Raw genomic sequence first — 18,343 nt, 5'->3', positions numbered from 1 at the left:
GCTCTTAAAACCCCAAGAAAAGGAAGATTGGACTATTTGATGAAGCATTCTTCAGGGAACATCAGGAGACCCCCGAGGCCAGATTAAAGGCAGGCAGACCCTGTACTCATCCTGATTCTTATCAGCACCACTGCTATAAAACTTCTTATCACATCCTCCCAGGTTGGAATGTACAACTTTTCAGGGCATAAGCCTGCTGGCTTCACCATTGCCTGGCAAAGGAATAAAGCTATTCTTCCTGATTTTACCCAAAATTCCATCTCAAAGATTTGATTTGGCACTGGTGCCCAGAGGCTGAGCTTTCAGCATCAGTACTTCTAACACAGTTGTCACTAAACTGCAGAAACTGAGTCAGACCAGGACATTTGAAAGCAAATCCTACTTTTTAGTCTTTAAGTTCACATGAATGACTTTAATTAAAATTTGCTTTTAATTAGACAAATTAGACAATAGGAACAGAAAAATCCAGCCTCTGTCTCTGGTTTCCATGCTGTCAAGACAAAGAAGAGATAAAAAAAATACTGATCTCTTTAGCAAAAAAATATTGCAGGAGTCTTTTCCTTGGAAAGACAGTAGGAATTTCTTCCAAAATGCATCCAAACTCTACTTCTGTAAGCTCCCTAGGATGCCCGTTTGTCACAGTGGGGAGCATTTGACAGTTTCTTGAAGAGCCTCTACGTAGAAATATGAAGCAGGTTAGATTCCTGCCTTGGAATGATACTCCTCAGGGCCATATCCATGTATAAAAAGTGCACCCAGATGTTAGCAGACAACTGCACTGTCATTTTCCCCCTTCCAGAATTTCTGTCAGGAAACACTGTAGAGTTATGACTGTATAAATATGCTGTCAATGAGATCCAGTAACAAAAACCAGTGTTGTTTATTCATAAGGTATACCAGGCCATTCGTGGGAACAGAAGGCTCTTGACACTGCTTATTTCAACATTTCCCTGAAAGATCACAAAATGTGTCTGAGATAGGCCATACTTTCTCTAACCTCTTTGAATGGAACAAGGGAATCAATGCGGGAATCTGTATCTAAGGTTAGAACTGGACATGACCTAGTCCAACACAACCTCTACACTGGCAGTTTTGCCCAGTGTCACTCAGCTTGTTAGTAGAGAGTCAGAAATGGAATTCAACTCTCCCCTTGCAATCCTAGTCCTTCTCTAAAGCCACACTCCCCTACAGCAGCCACTGGGACCTGGAGGCAAAGAAGAACAGTCAAGATGAACCTCAGAGAAAGAAGCAAATCACACATCACAGGTTTCCTTAAGAAACTCATAGAATTGTCTGTGTGTCTCAAATCTCATTTCTGCTAAACTGAATAACGTGAAAGTGAAGTTGCTCAGTCGTGTCCGACTCTTTGCGACTCCGTGGACTGTAGCCCACCAGGCTCCTCTATCCATGGGATTCTCCAGGCAAGAATACTGGAGTGGGTTGCCATCTCCTTCTCTGCTAAACTGAATAAAGGGAGCATCAAAGACTATTTTCGGAGCCCACTTGTCATTTTTGCCTTGTTTGGCAAAATGGAAATTTTCAGACGTGTGTCAATCTAAAAGTCCTACAGGAGTTCTAGATTTCTTGGCCCACTTTTTATGTTTACCTATTTTTCAATACCAAAAATAGTTACTCTAAGAAACTATCCTGAAAAGACTTGAAAACCAGAGCGGTCTCTCTGATCTTCCAAATATGTGAGCAGCTTCTACAGTGGGCTTTGCTGGGCATGCTTGAAGGTATGGCAATGAATGCAGGCCACTGGGCTTCATGACCTCGTCCCAGGTCCCCTACCTTCTCCACTCTTCCACACACATCACCACCAGTCCTATCTGCTTCCTCACTTAGTCACCTCAAGACTCTGGTCAAATTCCCCCTTTTCCGTTAAATCTTCTTGAAATCCTTCCAGTATAACTCACTGTGGGCTTATATCTGTGTTAGTTTCTTGCTAAATTTTAAGCTTCTCCAGTATACCATAAATCCCTTGAGGGCACTGACATGCCATTGTTTTGCAGTTGCCACAGAGCTTTGTATATAACCAGAGCTCAAAAATAAATGTGGATAGTTTTTCTCCCTAATGCTTGGAGAATAGAAGTCATAGCTTATACTTTTGATGTACTTCTCATAGCATTCCAGGCAGGATACCGAGGTTGTCTTGATTTACACATTTCAGAGTTGATGTACATTATGGGATATGCCGGAACATCTGTGGTCTCTGTTTACAATGCACCAAGAGCACCTCCGCATACTCGCCCTGACCCAACTGTGACAACCCAAAATGTTTTCATACATTGCTCAAAGTCTTCCTAAAGTGGGGATGGGCGGGGGTCAGAAGTCACCCCTGGTTCAGACTCACAAAATATATTACATTTACAGCCATAATAGACATTCCAGATATAAAGAGTATATTGTAAACTTTCTGGATCTCTGTGACTTAGAGAGAAGTTACCAGTAAAAAACAGATAGCTAGTGGCAGCTGCTGCTGCTAAGTTGCTTCAGTCGTGTCCAACTCTTAACGACCCCATGGACTGCAGCCTACCAGTCTCCTCCGTCCATGGGCTTTTTCAGGCAAGAGGACTGGAGTGGGTTGCCATTGCCTTCTCTGATAGCTAGTAGGAACCTGTTATGCTCGCAAGGAGCTCAGTTCAGTTCTCCGTGGTGACTGAGATAGGTTGGAAAGGGTGGGTGTGAGGAAGGTCTAAGAGAGAGGGGATATATGTATACATACAGCTTATTTCACTTTGTTATAGAGCAGAAACCAAGACAACACATCCCCCAAATTAAAAAAAAAAGTATGGTACAATCAAGACTCAAGTTCCTTCCCAACAGTGGGCCCTTCAGAGCCATCTTTTAAGCAGATGTTTTAGCCAGCCTGTCTCTGAGGCTGGAGTAAGGGCTGGGCCACATGCGTGCCAGCGCTGCTTTGTAAACCCGAGCAGGCTGAGTGACATCTGTAAGGAGGTCAGAGCCATCTTTTAAGCAGATGTTTTAGCCAGCCTGTCTCTGAGGCTAGAGTAAGGGCTGGGCCGCATGTGTGCCAGCACTGCTTTGTAAACCTGAGCGGGCTGAGCGACATCTGTAAGGAGGCGCGTGAAAAACAGATCACTTTCTTTCAGCTCTTGCCCATGGCAGCCATCTGACCAAGGAGAGAAAAGTGCTTTGCTGAAAGAATAGTCCTCCTTCCCTGAGCCTGGGAGATCTAGCTTGAAGTACAATTTCACAGAAATTTGAACTTGGAGTCAAAAGAAAGCAAAAATGAGTCAGTCAATTCAAAGGCATCGTCTGAGAGAGGAGAGGGTTTGGTCTGTGCTAAGTTCAATGCTCCAGAGACCAGCATGGAGCTAGTCTCCACCGTGTCAGCTTTACTAACTTAACTCCACCCTGTCAGCTTTACCAATTGGTGCTTGTGCCTTGCATGGCAAGCTCCTGTGAGGGGGAAGGCAAGTTTGTCTCAGTCTCAGAGGTTCACTGGTGAACCAATAAAGAGATGAACATGAGTAAACACTTCCTGGAAAAGGTAGCAATTAATTCTAAAAATGGCAATTTATCACAGAGCTGCAAAGGGACACAGGGCCCCTGGGGTGTGCTTTCAGGTGGCTATTCATTGCCGCGTCTGAAATTTCATTTGTCTCCTTTACACAAACACCTTCACAAAAGGGTAAGAGTGGAGACTCGGCAAAGGGGAAAACAAAGGAGGAGGCGGAATGAGAGCCCTGGCCGGGTTATTAATGGAATGGACTTGAATTTCATGAATCTTAACATTCTGTTCTTGGAATGAGCGATTGATCATTTTAGATGCTACAGTGTACCCAAGACTTGGGGCAAACGCTAGTCCAGGGTGGGGGTGCGGGAGTGTCTGGCCATGTGTCTTAAGATTAAACAGCTGGTGGTGGGCAAGTCCCAGAGAGGGAGAGGCAAGCATAAAGGAACAGCAGGTTTTTGGTCTCGTTCTCCCTCATCCCTCCTACTACTCCCATTTCAGCCACCCACTTCCATCTCTTTCCAATCAGCCTCCCAGAATTCACAAAGCAGCCAGTTGTAAAAATGAAGATTTGGGTATGATATTTTCAAGTCTCACCTCAACGCTAGTTATATTTCTCTCTGATACGTGCTCATATACACGCCAGGTCTCCTAGCCTCCTGCTGTTCCTCTAGATTGCAGTTATCTTGCCCATGTGGTGGACCTGGGTGGATGGTATAGTACATAGGAAAGACTCTGAATAAAATTTATTCGAAAGCATAAGAGCCAGACATAGCCAAGTGCATTCCTTAATTTCAGTAATTCAAGAGAAGAGAAACGATCTTAAGCGATGATCCTTTATATCCCAGGTATTTTGTTACATCTGACCCACCCATCTGTCCATCCATATATCAATACATTTTTATTTTAAAGAATATTGAATGCCTGCCAAATGGCAGGCACTAATATAAGTGTCTGTCCAAACAAAGACTAAAATCTATTAAGAGAGGCAGATATGAAAAGACAATTACAATATAATAGAATTAATACTACAGTAATGATAAGCTCCATTACTATGGAAACATAAGAGAGAGGCACCTGGATTCCAGATAAGATATCCCCAAAGATGTAAAGTCTGAGCTGAGTGTTTTGGGAAGAACATGAGCTAGCCAGAAGAAAAAAGATTGAGAGATTGCGTTCTCAACATAGAGACCAGCATGTTTATGGCTGAAAACACGAAAGTTCATTTGCGAATTCATGCTGGCAAGCAAGTCAGCCTGGCTAGAGCATTATGGGAGAGGGGTGGGATAAAATGAACGAGAAAGAAAGCAGATGCTTGCATGAAGTATATGATTCTAAGATCAGATTTTATCCTGAAGGCCTTGGGATCCTTTGGAGGTTTTAAGCTAGGAGATGGTGTAGGCAGATGTCCGCTGCAAAAACTTACCCTGACACCACTGTGGTAACTTGTACCGATGGGCAAGACTGGCGTCCGGGAAAGCAGTTATGAAACTACAAAAGTAAACAAGATAATGGCAGTGATGGTGGGGAGAAGAGGTGGGCTCATTTGCTGCTCAACAGGTGAAAGGAGATGTTAAGAGGATTTGTATAAACCACACATCAATCCTGTCGTGAAAGTAGTAGTGATAATGTTAGTCACTCAGTTGTATCCGACTCTGTGACCCCATGGACTGTAGCCCACCAGGCTCCTCTGTCCAGGGGATTCTCCAGGCAAGAATACCAGAGTGGGTAGCCATTCCCTTCTCCAGGGGATCTTCCCGACCCAGGGATCGAATCCGCTCTCCTGTACTGTCTGAGCCACCAGGGAAGCCCTGTTAGGTCTTCCATAGGCCCATCCATAAAGTGGAATTAAATAACTTGCTTAAGGTTCTACAGTAATAAATCAGTGGCGATGTCATAAAAATCTTCACTCTCTAACTCCAGTGGCCTTTCTCTTCTTACTGGGCTGAGCACGATTCTCTCTCAATGGAGTTCTTACAATGTGTTAAGTCCTAGGAATTAAAAAATGAGTAAGAGGCTTCCTGGCAGCAAGTTGCTCAGAACGGAGTAGACTATTAGCAACTTCAGGTTACTCTACCCTGTATCCTTGTCTCTTGCTTTAATTCAAGCAGTAAGCTCCAGTGTAGGTCTTTTATAATGAATTCTCACCGTCAAGAACAGAATCCAGATCCTGAGTTTACAGTTCTTCCCTTGATTTCATTCCATTACCTAAGTACTTCCTTCCTCTCCTTGTGGCCAGCCATTTACAAATATCCGCAACTCGTAATGTCATTTTCTCTGACTTGTCATTTAGCCAAACAGTACAAATTTAGCTCCTTTAAACCTGCGTAAGTTATCCCTTCACTTTCCTTAATCAATCCTCTTGCCTCTGACAGGTCTGTCTACGTACTGCAAGATCCTATGGAAGCAAAAGATACAGTGCTCTTATTAATAATTCTTCTTTTACATCATGCGTTTTCACCATTTTCAAGCCCCTTTTTATTACTTGAGCAACTTTGCAAGAAAATAACATTACATCTCTTGAGAAGCTTGTCTCTCTCCTCCAACTGTTCATTTCTCCAAGGAGACCCACACACCACCCACCTTTTCTATCCTAAAGAATAACAATGTCAAAAGAGAAGGAACAGTAACCACGATTAACATACTACTAGGCAGTCACGATCGGTTTCTGGAATTAGTTGAGTAGTAAGATATTTTGTTGTTCTTTTAAGGCTGCGGGAGGATGTACGAAGAATAAAAATAAAATTTATCTGCAAGATGTTTCTAAATGGAATGCATTTATGACATTCTTATAGGGCTTATTTGCAGCTCTTTAAAAATAATTGACTATCTAATTAGGGAGATAGATTACATCAGTATAGAACACACCTACAGATAAATACTGCTTTTTTATAGCCTCCACTATCTAGAAACACACAGAGTAAAACTCATTCAATAGCTTAACTCTTGGGTTTTCTCTATCTACATACATCTAAAACAGAAGCTCAAACAAAAGCTCACAGCTTTTACCGTGTAAATAAATATAATTCTCTACTTCTCTGCATGGTATACACACACACACACACATACACACACAGTGATCACCATTCTGAAGAATCTCTCTCTAGTTTGTTGAATGCTCTGATAACATTGAGAAAAATATAATGGGTTTAATTTTCTTTATCTTCAGACAGTGTATTTATGACCCATTCATATCTGCTTGAAGTATATCAGTGGGAAAGAAGACTTGGAAATGGTCTAGGAACCTGACTGAAAAATCATTATGGATTTACATGGCAGTACAGGTGGGTCCTTCAGAGGCTCTGGTGTTAAACAGAGAACCTGGTACTGCTTGGTTTGAAGAATGGCGAAGGTTCTTAAGTTCCATACCTCAGTCTACCTGCCTGAGAAATGGGAAAAGAGTATGCACAGAAGTTCATCGCACTCATGGCTCAGTTCAGTTCAGTCGCTCAGTCGTGTCCAACTCTTTGCGACCCCATGGTCTGCAGCACGCCAGGCTTCCCTGTCCATCACCAACTCCCAGAGCTTACTCAAACTCACATCCATCGATTCAGTGATACCATCCAACCATTTCATCCTCTATCGTCCCCTTCCCGCCTTCAATCATTCCCAGCATCAGGGTCTTCTCCAGTGAGTCAGTTCTTCACATCAGGTGTCCAAAGTATTGCAGTTTCAGCTTCAGCATCAGTCCTTCCAATGAATAGTCCAAAGGACGTATTTCCTTTAGAATTCATTGGTTTGATATTCTTGCAGCCCAAGGGACTCTCAAGAGTCTTCTCCAACACCACAGTTCAAAAGCATCAATTGTTCAGTGCTCGGCTTTATGGTCCAACTCTCACATCCATATATAACTACTGGAAAAACTGTAGCCTTGACTAGACAGACCTTTCGTTGGTAAAGTAATGCCTTTTCTTTTCAATATGCTATCTAGGTTTGTCAGAGCTTTTCTTCCAAGGAGCAAATGTCTTTTAATTTCGTGGCTGTAGTTACTATCTTCAGTGATACTGGGGCCCAAGAAAATAAACTCTCACTGTTTCCATTGTTTCCCCATCTATTTGCCATGAAGTGATGAGACCAGATGCAATGATCACACCTTTTTGAATGCTGAGTTTTAAGCCAGCTTTTTCACTTTCCTCTTTGACTTTCATCAAGAGGCTCTTTAGTTCCTCTTCACTTTCTCCCATAAGGGTGGTGTCATCTAACACACTGAGAAAAGGACATCAACCTGAGCTCAGTAGAGCGAGACAGGGTGGGAGAGCAGGTGGGTAACTCAGCAAGCAGGAAATATTGGAACTGTGTCTTTGAGCGATTGTTACTTTACTAAGCAGAGAGTGAGTAAAAGAGCAAAAACAATAATAATAGTTAACATTTATTGAGTACTTAATTTTGAACTGTGGTGTTGGAGAAGACTCTTGAGAGTCCCTTGGGCTGCAAGGAGATCCAACCAGTCCATTTAAAGGAAATCAGTCCTGAATATTCATTGGAAGGACTGATGCTGAAGCTGAAACTCTAATACTTTGTCCACCTGATGCGAAGAACTGACTCACTGGAAAAGACCCTGATGCTAAAGGAAAGATTGAAGGCAGGAGGAGAAGGGGATGGCAGAGGATGAGATGGTGGGATGGCATCACCGACTCGATGCACATGAGTTTGAGTAAGCTCCAGGAGTTGGTGATGGACAGGAAGATCTAGCGTGCTGCAGTCCATGGGTTTGCAAAGAGTTGGACACGAGTGACTGACTGAACTGAACAGAACTTACTTAACTACGTATCAGCTAGTCACTTAGTCCTGTCCAACTCTTTGAGACCCTATTGTCTAACTGTTGAGACAGTCAACTTTGAGAGAGGCTGATTTTACCCTGCCAGTCTCCTCTTTCCATATAATTATACAGACAAAAAAGCACTGGTGTGGGTAGCCATTCCCTTCTAAAGGGGATCTTCCTGGCCCAGGGATAGAACCTAGGAGTCCTGCATTGCAGGAGAGCCACCAGGAAACTCACTGTGTATCAGGCATGCAGTAGTCTAAAGATAAGAAACCAATGAACTCATATTTTCTTCAGTAACTCTATGGAAATGCTGATTTTTTATTATCTATCCAACATCCCATGTGCTGTAACTAAGACCCAGTGCAGCCAAAGAAACAAACAGTAATTTTTTTTAAAAAAAGAAAGGAAGCATGGGGTGGGAACTTGTAGGGCCTTGTAAGTGTGATTCCACATGAAGGGTGAGATCGTAGCTGGAAATTGTTTAACAGTGATTTTTCTTTGCAATAAACATATAATTCTCTTCTAGAAAGGGAAATTGTTGAGAGTATAATACTGATGAAATTTAAGCATAAAAGAAAGAGAGTGTCCTCATCTGGTAAGAGTAGGGAGCTGATGGCAAGGGTAGGAAACAGGTTCACAGAACCTGCTTATTGTTTTGAGATGGAAAAGCCCTCAGTTCAGTTCAGTTCAGTCACTCAGTCGTGTCCGACTCTTTGTGACACCATGAATCCCAGCACGCCAGGCCTCCCTGTCCATCACCATCTCCCGGAGTTCACCCAGACTCACGTCTATCGAGTCCGTGATGCCATCCAGCCATCTCATCCTCGGTCATCCCCTTCTCCTCCTGCCCCCAATCCCTCCCAGCAGCAGAGGCTTTTCCAATGAGTCAACTCTTCGCATGAGGTGGCCAAAGTACTGGAGCTTCAGCTTTAGCATCATTCCTTCCAAGGAAATCCCAGGGCTGATCTCCTTCAGAATGGACTGGTTGGATCTCCTTGCAGTCCAAGGGACTCTCAAGAGTCTTCTCCAACACCACAGTTCAAAAGCATCAATTCTTTGGCGCTCAGCTTTCTTCACAGTCCAACTCTCACATCCATACATGACCACAGGAAAAACCATAGCCTTGACTAGACGGACCTTAGTCGGCAAAGTAATGTCTCTGCTTTTAAATATACTATCTAGGTTGGTCATAACTTTTCTTCCAAGGAGTAAGCGTCTTTTAATTTCATGGCTGCAGTCACCATCTGCAGTGATTTTGGAGCCCCCCCCAAAATAAAGTCTGACACTGTTTCCACTGTTTCCCCATCTATTTCCCATGAAGTGATGGGACCGGATGCCATGATCTTCATTTTCTGAATGTTGAGCTTTAAGCCAACTTTTTCGCTCCCCTCTTTCACTTTCTTCAAGAGGCTTTTTAGCTTCTCTTCACTTTCTGCCATAAGGGTGGTGTCATCTGCATATCTGAGGTTATTGATATTTCTCCCGGCAATCTTGATTCCAGCTTGTGTTTCTTCCAGTCCAGCGTTTCTCATGCCCTAGATATACTCATAAGCTGAAGAGATTTTATCAATGGGACCACCAGAAAATCAAGGCAATGAATGATGTCAAAAAGCCAGGGAAGAGTCCGGGTTGGAAGGATCAGGAACACAAGATTTTGAACAGAGAGGTGAAGGACTTCTAAGGTGAGCATGGATGCAGGTAAACTTTGAGGTGGAGGGATTTAAAGAAACTCACGATCAATGGATAGTTCCTTCTGAAACAAAGTAGCATTTGGATTCAGTGGCACAGAGGTCAGTAAGGGAACTGAGCGGGGAGGTTGAAAACATGCTAATCAACAGTTAGAGGCCAAGGGGCTGCTGACCAGGAAAAGGAGAGCCTTCGAAGGCAGGCTAAAGGCACAGTGAATGAGTGAGCTCACAGGCTGGGACCCTTGAAGGATAGCCCACTCTGGGATTCTGAGACACACCCTTCATTTTACAGGCAAAAGTTTGATGGTCTAAGAGGCTGTGATTCATGGTAAGGAGAAGTAGGGCATTGCATCAATGAGCCATCAAGAGAAAACAAAACCAGGATAAGAAAGAGTAGTACAGTAGCCTTGGCACCTCAACTCTGGTGAGGAACCATCATATAATTTTTCTACCAGAAAGTCCATGAAGCATTACTTACAGAAGCAGTATCATTAAGAGACATTTACAGTTTAAAGTACAAACATTTTACATAGTCAGAATTAAACTGCATTGCTTTCTTCTAATTTGCTAAACAATAAAGTGCAAAATGGGGCTTCCCTGGTGACTTAGATGGTAAAGAATCTGCCTGCAAGGTGGGAGACCTGGGTTTGATCCCTGGATCAGGAAGATCCTCTGCAGAAGGGGATGGCAACCCACTCCAGTATTCTTGCCTGGAGGATTCCATGGACGGAGGAGCCTGGTGGACTACAGTCCATGGGGTTGCAAAGAGTCAGACACGACTGAGCAACTAACACAACACAAAGTGCAAAATAAGAAAATAAAAGCCTGGACTCTCCACCAAGCCTTTTTCTGATCTCTTTTCCTGAAGCTGTCTGGGTGATCTTATTACAAATGTAGTTTTAAGCACAGAAAACATTGAGATTTGAGTCTGGGAAAGAAGTTTGAAAGAACTAACATGCTGCTGAAGGGCCAATACTATTTTTAAGTTGGCTGGACCATGCTGCTGCTTTGTTAGTGATGGCACTGGGGATATTTCAGTAAAAAGGCAGAAAGATAAGTGTTCGCTTTGGAGTCATCACAGGAGTCAAAGCCACGTGTGCTTTTGAGGATGAAAACCTGGGGCCTTTTTGAGAAAGACTAGATAGCCAACAGACATCCTTTGCCAGTTCAAATACTTCTTCAAAGCCGTAGTCTTGTTACTAAGAGAAACCTCCACTGCCATCCAGTAGTTGGTGAAAACTACCCCTGGGGAAATAGACCATCACTTCACACCAAGAAGAAATGTCTAAGAAAGCCTTGTATTTTGTATGATCTCAGTAACATTTAAATGCAACACAGTAAACGGAACATGCTGCACCATTAAAGAAAGAAGAAATCATCTGGGTAAAAAAGTAAAACATGCTAAGTTTGGAGGCAAAGACTGTGAAAACTATTCATCCAGCTTTGGCTGGAGATGTCCGCTATTATTACTAATAATCAGAACAATGGTATTAAATGAATTTAATCTGAAAGCAGGAGGCATAATTGACAGTGTAGGCATGATGTCTTATAATCACCCAAGCCTCAGCTATGCCTGGGCAGCAAGAGTGGGAAGAACTAGGGGAAATAATTACAATTAAGAAGAAATTGACATATGAATTGAATTGGGCACATTATCTTCAGCTTCTGGTTCAGAGTTTCTATTACAAAATTAAATAGAGAGGGTAATCAAACTGCAGGAAAACTTCCACTGAGCTTCACAGTTTTCACTAAGGGAAAAAAAAAAAGAAAACACCAAGACAAAGCATAAGAAAGGAGGAAGAAGAATTGTGTGTGTGTGTTCAGTCGCTAAGTCGTATCTGACTCTTTGTGACTCCCCTGGACGGTCCCCTGAGGTTCCTCTGTTTATGAGATTTTCCAGACAAGAATACTGGAGTAGGGTGCCACTTCCTTCTCTAGATCTTCTCGACTCAGGGATCGAAGCCACGTCTCCAGTATCTCCTGCACTGGCAGGTCAATTCTTTACCACTGAGCCACCTGGGAAGCCCCAGGAAGAAGAGTTAGATGTTTTCCAATTGCTGATTCCTGGTTACTAGTGTTCTATTAAAGAAACCAGGAGGTGACATACAGGACGGCTGTGAAGTCTGGAAACCTAGATACGCACACACACACTAATTTTGTTGTTGTTGTTGCTGTTTTTTTGGCTGCACTGTTTGGCTTGTGGATCTTAGTTCTCCAACCAGGGACTGAACCTGGGCCCTCAGCAGTGAAAGTGCAGAGTCCTAACCACTGGACCACCAGAGAAATCCCCAACTAGATAGTTCCTTGACTTTACAATGCATGAGGGTCTATGACATGACATCTGTGACATACGATCTGTTCAACGTGTGTGGTCACTCTTTAGCAAACAGAGTTCAATGTATTGAGCATAACTGTGCTAAGCACAGTGTATGCATGCATTTGTATCAATTCTTACATATGCATCTGTGAGGCTTCGGCTTAAATTGTTTGTATCTCCGATTGTCACTGAGGAAACCATGGCACGCCATCCAGGCAGGAATCTAGAGGATTCAGAACAGGAGACGACGAAGCCCACTCAACATGGCGTGTCATTCAATCCAGCTTTGCAAACTCATTCAAACCAGCCCTGCATCACTCTGCCATAGTAACTGATGGTGCTTCATCCTGTTAGCTTCCTTAAGAGTGGCCTCCTGGTCAGTTAATATGGTCAGATCTGGTATGTTTCAAGACTTTAGAGCAAACCTGTAGACTAAAAACCTGAAACGTGATACAGCAGGCTCCCTACAGCAAGGCCTTAGCACAGACTCTTCTCTTGGGTTACAATACTTCGCCTTGTTCTCCTCCCCCGCTTACCTAACTTCTCATCCTGAACAGTGCAGCTTCTACACTGTACCCTCAAGAAACTCTTGCCACATCAGAACACTAGCTCACATCCCCTTCAGCTTTCTTAGCAGCTTGCTCTCCTTCACTGAACTCATCTTGTGATTAAATAGTTGCTTGTGGAATTAGTTTGCTTTATGCCTTCTTCCTGCTATGTAAGCTCCATGAAGACAGGTAGCATACATCTGTCTTATTCACCCTTCTGTCCCTATGCAGATCCTTCCATACAGTAGGCAGTAGCTACTAACTGCTGAGCAATTAATGTTCCTCTTTTAATTCCCTCACACCATCTTGAATTCAAATTAAGTGCTGGGAGAAAAAAAAAAAAAAAGAAGAAGACTACAAAGACCCCCTTTGCAAATGCTGGCTCTGTCTTGCAAGCAAAACCTAAAATAAGGTTTGCCAGAACCTCCAGAGTCCTTTAAAGGAAAGATACTTTTCACCCATCACCTGAGTCTCTCTCTCCTCAGCGAGTTTAGGGGAAAGCTGGGAGAGGCGACTGAAGTCTTGATCAATTGTCAAATCATTCCCTTGGCCTCATTTACCGAGCTCTTTAGGACACAACATGATTTAACACCGTCAGACATGACAAAGCCATCTCTGATATTTTCTAACATAATCGCCTTTCATTGTACATTGCAAAGGAAAATGTTTCTTGAATTTAAGAAGGATGCTGAGATGGGAAAAATGTTTACAACAGAAGAAAGAGGAAAACTCTCTTATAAAAATACCCAAGAGGATGAGGAAAAAACCCAAAAGAATATAGTTTACTGAAAATGAAGGGGAGAGAGAGCAAGCACAAACCACCTTAATCCCCCTCCTGCCAATGGCTTGAGTGGCCTTGTTTTATGTGATCTATATTTCCCTCTAGTTATTACTATGCATATTGCTGAGTACAACATAACAAAAATCAGTTGTCTAGACATTCACCTCAAATCTTCTAAATTAAAAAAAACAAACATGAACTACCCTGTAGCTATTGGAGTCAAAAGAACATGTTATAGGTGCTCTCTCTATGGCTGTATGGTGTTTTCAGTATGGGTCTGGGAGTAGATTTTGTTATTATCCTCCTCTTAAACTATTTTGATCTACTTCAGAGCCTCTAGCAATCTTTGTTTACTGGTTGGCAATGTTGATAGCAATGGGTCCCTATAGAAATAACCTTGGGAACATCTTCACCAAGTTCACTTAAATTTCCCCTGAAACCTCCTACTTGTGATTTGCTCACACTGGCCTCCAATCCTCTCTCCTCCAACAGATGTAATCTTTGGCTCATACTTAGTATAATTACATGATCAAATCCTACCTCCAGTGTCTATATCCATATATGAAGAAAGTGAAGAGTTAGTTGCTCAGTCATGTCCGACTCTTTGTGACCCCGTGGACTGTAGCCTGTCAGGCTCCTCTGTCCATAGAATTCTGCAGGCAAGAATATTGGAGTGGGTTGCCACTCCGTTCTCTAGGGGATCTTCCCGACCCAGGGATCAAACCCAGATCTCCTGCATTGCAGGTAGATTCTTTACTGTCTGAGCTACCAGGGAATATCCAACATGAATTCACTAATTTTTTTTTTTTTTTGGTGGAGATTCATTTGTCTTCTTAGAATGTATTATTCCTCTTGTGGAGTGATTCTTTTTCTACACTATGTACATCAACTTGCACATGTAAAGGAAAGCTAATAAATATATTACAGTGATAAAGCTGAAAGAAACTGAGAGCCAAGTGAATAGACTTTATCACCAAACAATGTATGATGGAACCCAGTGGCATGCAAACACATTGTCTGACATTGCATAGCAGAAAAATTCCAAAGTGACTATTCTAATCCTTGCTCATCTCAAAAATATAAGCAGCTGGTGTGAAGGAAGAGGCAGCTATGCTCATTTCTGAATGCAAAATATTCAAAGCACTTATATGTATTATTTAATTCCTATGCTCTCTGAGATGGCTAGAGAATATTATATGAGGGAAAGCAAAAAAAAGAAAAAGAAAAGAAAATCCACAAAAATGGAAGACCTTAAGGAGAGCTTTGTCTCAGTATACAGAAGGAGTTGGTAGTATAATAATTCTTACTGGAATTTTGCATTGAGAGTAAATTTAGATGTAATATATACCTATTAAAATACCTATTAAAAATACGGCAGCTACCCCTCCTAGCAGCTGAGGCAATGATGCCTCTGCCCTGTAGTAACGGGAGTTTGGGTGTTATGTGAAGTTTTAAGTTATGGAGATGCATTATTTAGATAAATTAAATGAAAGCATCAAACTAATATATGTTTATTGTTTATTTAACTTATTTTTTGGCTGTTCTGTGCAGGTTGTGGGCTCCAACTTCCACAACCTGGGATCAAACCTGGGTCCTGTCAGTGAAAGTGCCAATTCCTAACCACTAGACTGCCAGGAATTTCCAATGGTTATTGTTTAAATTACAAAAGGTGCGCAAGTAATTTGCCCCTGGAAAGATGGCTTTGACTGATGAAATCAGGTTGGCCCATCTCTAAAGTTCTACGCATTGTGTGGAACTGAAACATATAGACAGTATCTGAGATTCTTTGAATCTGAACATTCTATGAGACTATAATCTCAAACTAATAAAATATTTGCAATAAATATTATAGCCTGAGTCCTGGAGACAAAAATACATTCAAAACACAACAATTTTATTTTAACATGATTTATGACTGCCATCTTTGTTAGTCAGAAAGAGACGGTTCACACTTGAAGCTTGCTTTCCTCTTTCGAGTAGAAATTAAAGACATTATTCTTTAATTGTTATTCTTCAATTGAGTTGACCTGTATAAACACAGACAGTTGCTGCCCCTGCAACTGTAATAGCAGACCAGTGTGCTAGAGGTTCTGTAGAAAACTGACCCCAAAATGAGTCTGCTCAAATTTCAACCATATTTAAGAGGGCTCCCAGACTATGGGTTCATTTAAGGCAGAAATATATTTACTTCGCTTTGCAGAGTCAGACACGACTAAGGAACTTTCACTTTCATTTTTACTTCATCCTTGGTTTCTCCAAAGCCTGGTACTCATAAGGTACCCCATATTTAGTAACAGAGTATATGCCCCAGAGAAGAGAGACTTTTTGTCTGTTTTGTGTATTTCTATAACCAAAATGCCTAGAAAGGTATGTGGCCCATACTAGACACTCAGTTTACTAAAATATTTGTTAATTGAATACAAATCCAACTAAAATTGAAGTCACATGTGGGTACCATAGTTAAATATTTTATGCCCTTATAAACTCAACTTTGGAAAGACAGCATTTTCTAAATCAGATGATAGTACTCTCTGTCTAGGTAAATGAATCTGCTATTTTATCAGTAGGCACATGTGTTGTAACAGTGCTTTTATTATGGTTCCATCTTTCACACAAGGACCACTGTCTTCCTAAATGACAGAGCCAGAAATTACTTAGCAATCATCCTTTCTTTGAATGAGAAATAGGAGAGAATCAGACACTGTGGCTTATATAATACATATATAGAGTAGTTTTTTTTTTTTTTTTTAAGGAGCCTTTTCAGAAACTTGAAATCAACCAGGATACGGACACAATTATATTATGGGAGCTACAAAACAATGAAATTATTCTGTCCAGTTTTTGCATAAGTGGTCAGGAATAACATTTGCATATGTTATATCATATTGATTCTTGCAGACAGAGACTCAATAAAGACAAAAGAACACATGCACAAATAAATGCCGGGGGGGGGAGGGGGAAGAACAGGAGACACAGATGGAGCCATCTATTATATTTGGCTTTAAAATGAAAACAACAAAAATAATGGAATCAGCAAACAAAACCAAAAATAAATGATGACCACCACCAAACCCCATCCAGGACAGTCCTCGTTAGTAAAAAGTGTCTATTTCTATCTTTGTCCTTGTTCATTTCTCCCTCGTGAAATCCTCTTTGAAATGTCATCCCCTCCCCCTTGCCAATAGATCAAGCATTCTCGAACAGGATAGATAGGGCAGTAAGGAGCTAATAATGATAATAATAATAATGAGAAATGGCCTCAGAGATATATTTCATGTGTCTTCCCCTCTCCTTGTCTTTCTTTGGTGGAATAGCTTCCCAACCAATGGGGCATTAATCATCAGAACAGCAGCTCGGAGATAAAGGCCGGGTGAAATTCCATTGTGCATTATAGTGTGAGTTGTGTGTGCATGAATACGTGTCTCGCTCACTATCTGGGAGGAGGACGTGAAGAGGCGGAGGAGAAAAATCTGTCATTTCATATATTTAGACCGCTCAGGATGGTCAGGACTGGTTTCCCATTGTTACTGCGGATTAAAATCATTCATGTCCTTCTGCTTTCATTGGAGGTCACCTCTCAGAAACGGGGATACATATTGTGACAAGTTAAATTCTACCTACTTTTTTTTTCACATCTGCCTTGAAGGCATGTAGCAGAGGAAGGGTGGGGGCGGGGTGGGTCAGTGGACCGGGAGCAGGACTGTCTGATGGGATATATTTTTCTTGGTGAATCCTCATCAGGGTGGTGTCTCTTGCCCTTACATAATGCTTCGGGTTAACAAGATTTCCTGTTTTGAACAGCCTTGAATTAAGTTTGGGGAGATCATTTGGAGGAGATAGATAAACAGGTGCTACTACTATTCAACAAAGAACTATAAATACCTACGAGATCCTGGCTCTAGAAAGTGAGATCCACTAACTACAGCCTGACATCATTGGGAGCTAGCTAGCTCGGTCGTGTCCAACTCTTTGCAATCCCATAGACGGTGGCACGCCAGGCTCCTCTGTCTTCCACTATCTCCTGGAGGTTGCTCAAATTCATGCCCATTGAGTCAGGGATGCTATCTTAGCTTGATCTTAGCCTTGCGTAGAATAGACTCTGAAGCTGCTAGCTAATCACATCTCACAGGTGATCTGCATACATGTAAGTTTCAGAACATGTAAGTTTCACTGTTTTAGCTAATACATGTAAACACACATGAGCATCCTCTCTTCCCCTCTCTCTCACACACATGCATATAAAATGAGAGATAGAAGAGGCCACATTGTATAGATAAGTCAATCAAACTTCCACCAAATAATTCTCTCAGTGACTGCTGGCCACCACAGATATGGCGTACATTTATTTCCCCAGACATCTCATCCCTGGATGATGAGAAAAAAAAACAGGAGAACCTTAAATTCTCCATTTAGCTAACAGAACTAGCTCTCTAGACAACCCAAGGCTTTAATTAGAAGGTTTCAAAAGGCAGGGTTGTCATAACAGCCTCAGTGTGTTTCTAATTTTTACAATCATTCAAACATACACCAGGAAGATATGAAAGCATATCCCATCCCTCCTACAGCCTTGTCAAAGGCAGAATGGAAATATCCATCTTGAAGCCTGGCTAGCAATGCGTGCTGCTTAAAGTCATTTCCCTGTCATCTATAAATAGAAAGAGATGCATTTTCAGAGAAAAAGAACATTCTTGGACCTTAGCTTAAACTGGAATCATTGATTGTTTTTGACAACTCAAGAGACATTTATTAAGTGCTTTATCTTCTAC

General features: G+C 41.9%; 1 protein-coding gene and 1 non-coding gene across 2 annotated transcripts in view; both read right to left on the bottom strand.

The window, feature by feature from the left end:
* Positions 1 to 18,343, bottom strand: part of NRXN3 (neurexin 3) — a 1,753,959-nt gene that overhangs the window by 141,110 nt on the left and 1,594,506 nt on the right. The gene's annotated exons all lie outside the window — the stretch shown is intronic.
* Positions 12,142 to 12,214, bottom strand: TRNAE-UUC (transfer RNA glutamic acid (anticodon UUC)). Its single transcript has one exon. It is a non-coding gene; the product is annotated as a tRNA-Glu (tRNA).

Source organism: Budorcas taxicolor, chromosome 10 (assembly GCF_023091745.1).
Source record: "Budorcas taxicolor isolate Tak-1 chromosome 10, Takin1.1, whole genome shotgun sequence".
Lineage (NCBI taxonomy): Eukaryota > Metazoa > Chordata > Mammalia > Artiodactyla > Bovidae > Budorcas > Budorcas taxicolor.
Note: the sequence above shows the minus strand (reverse complement) of the source record. Positions and strands in the feature narration are given on the sequence as shown.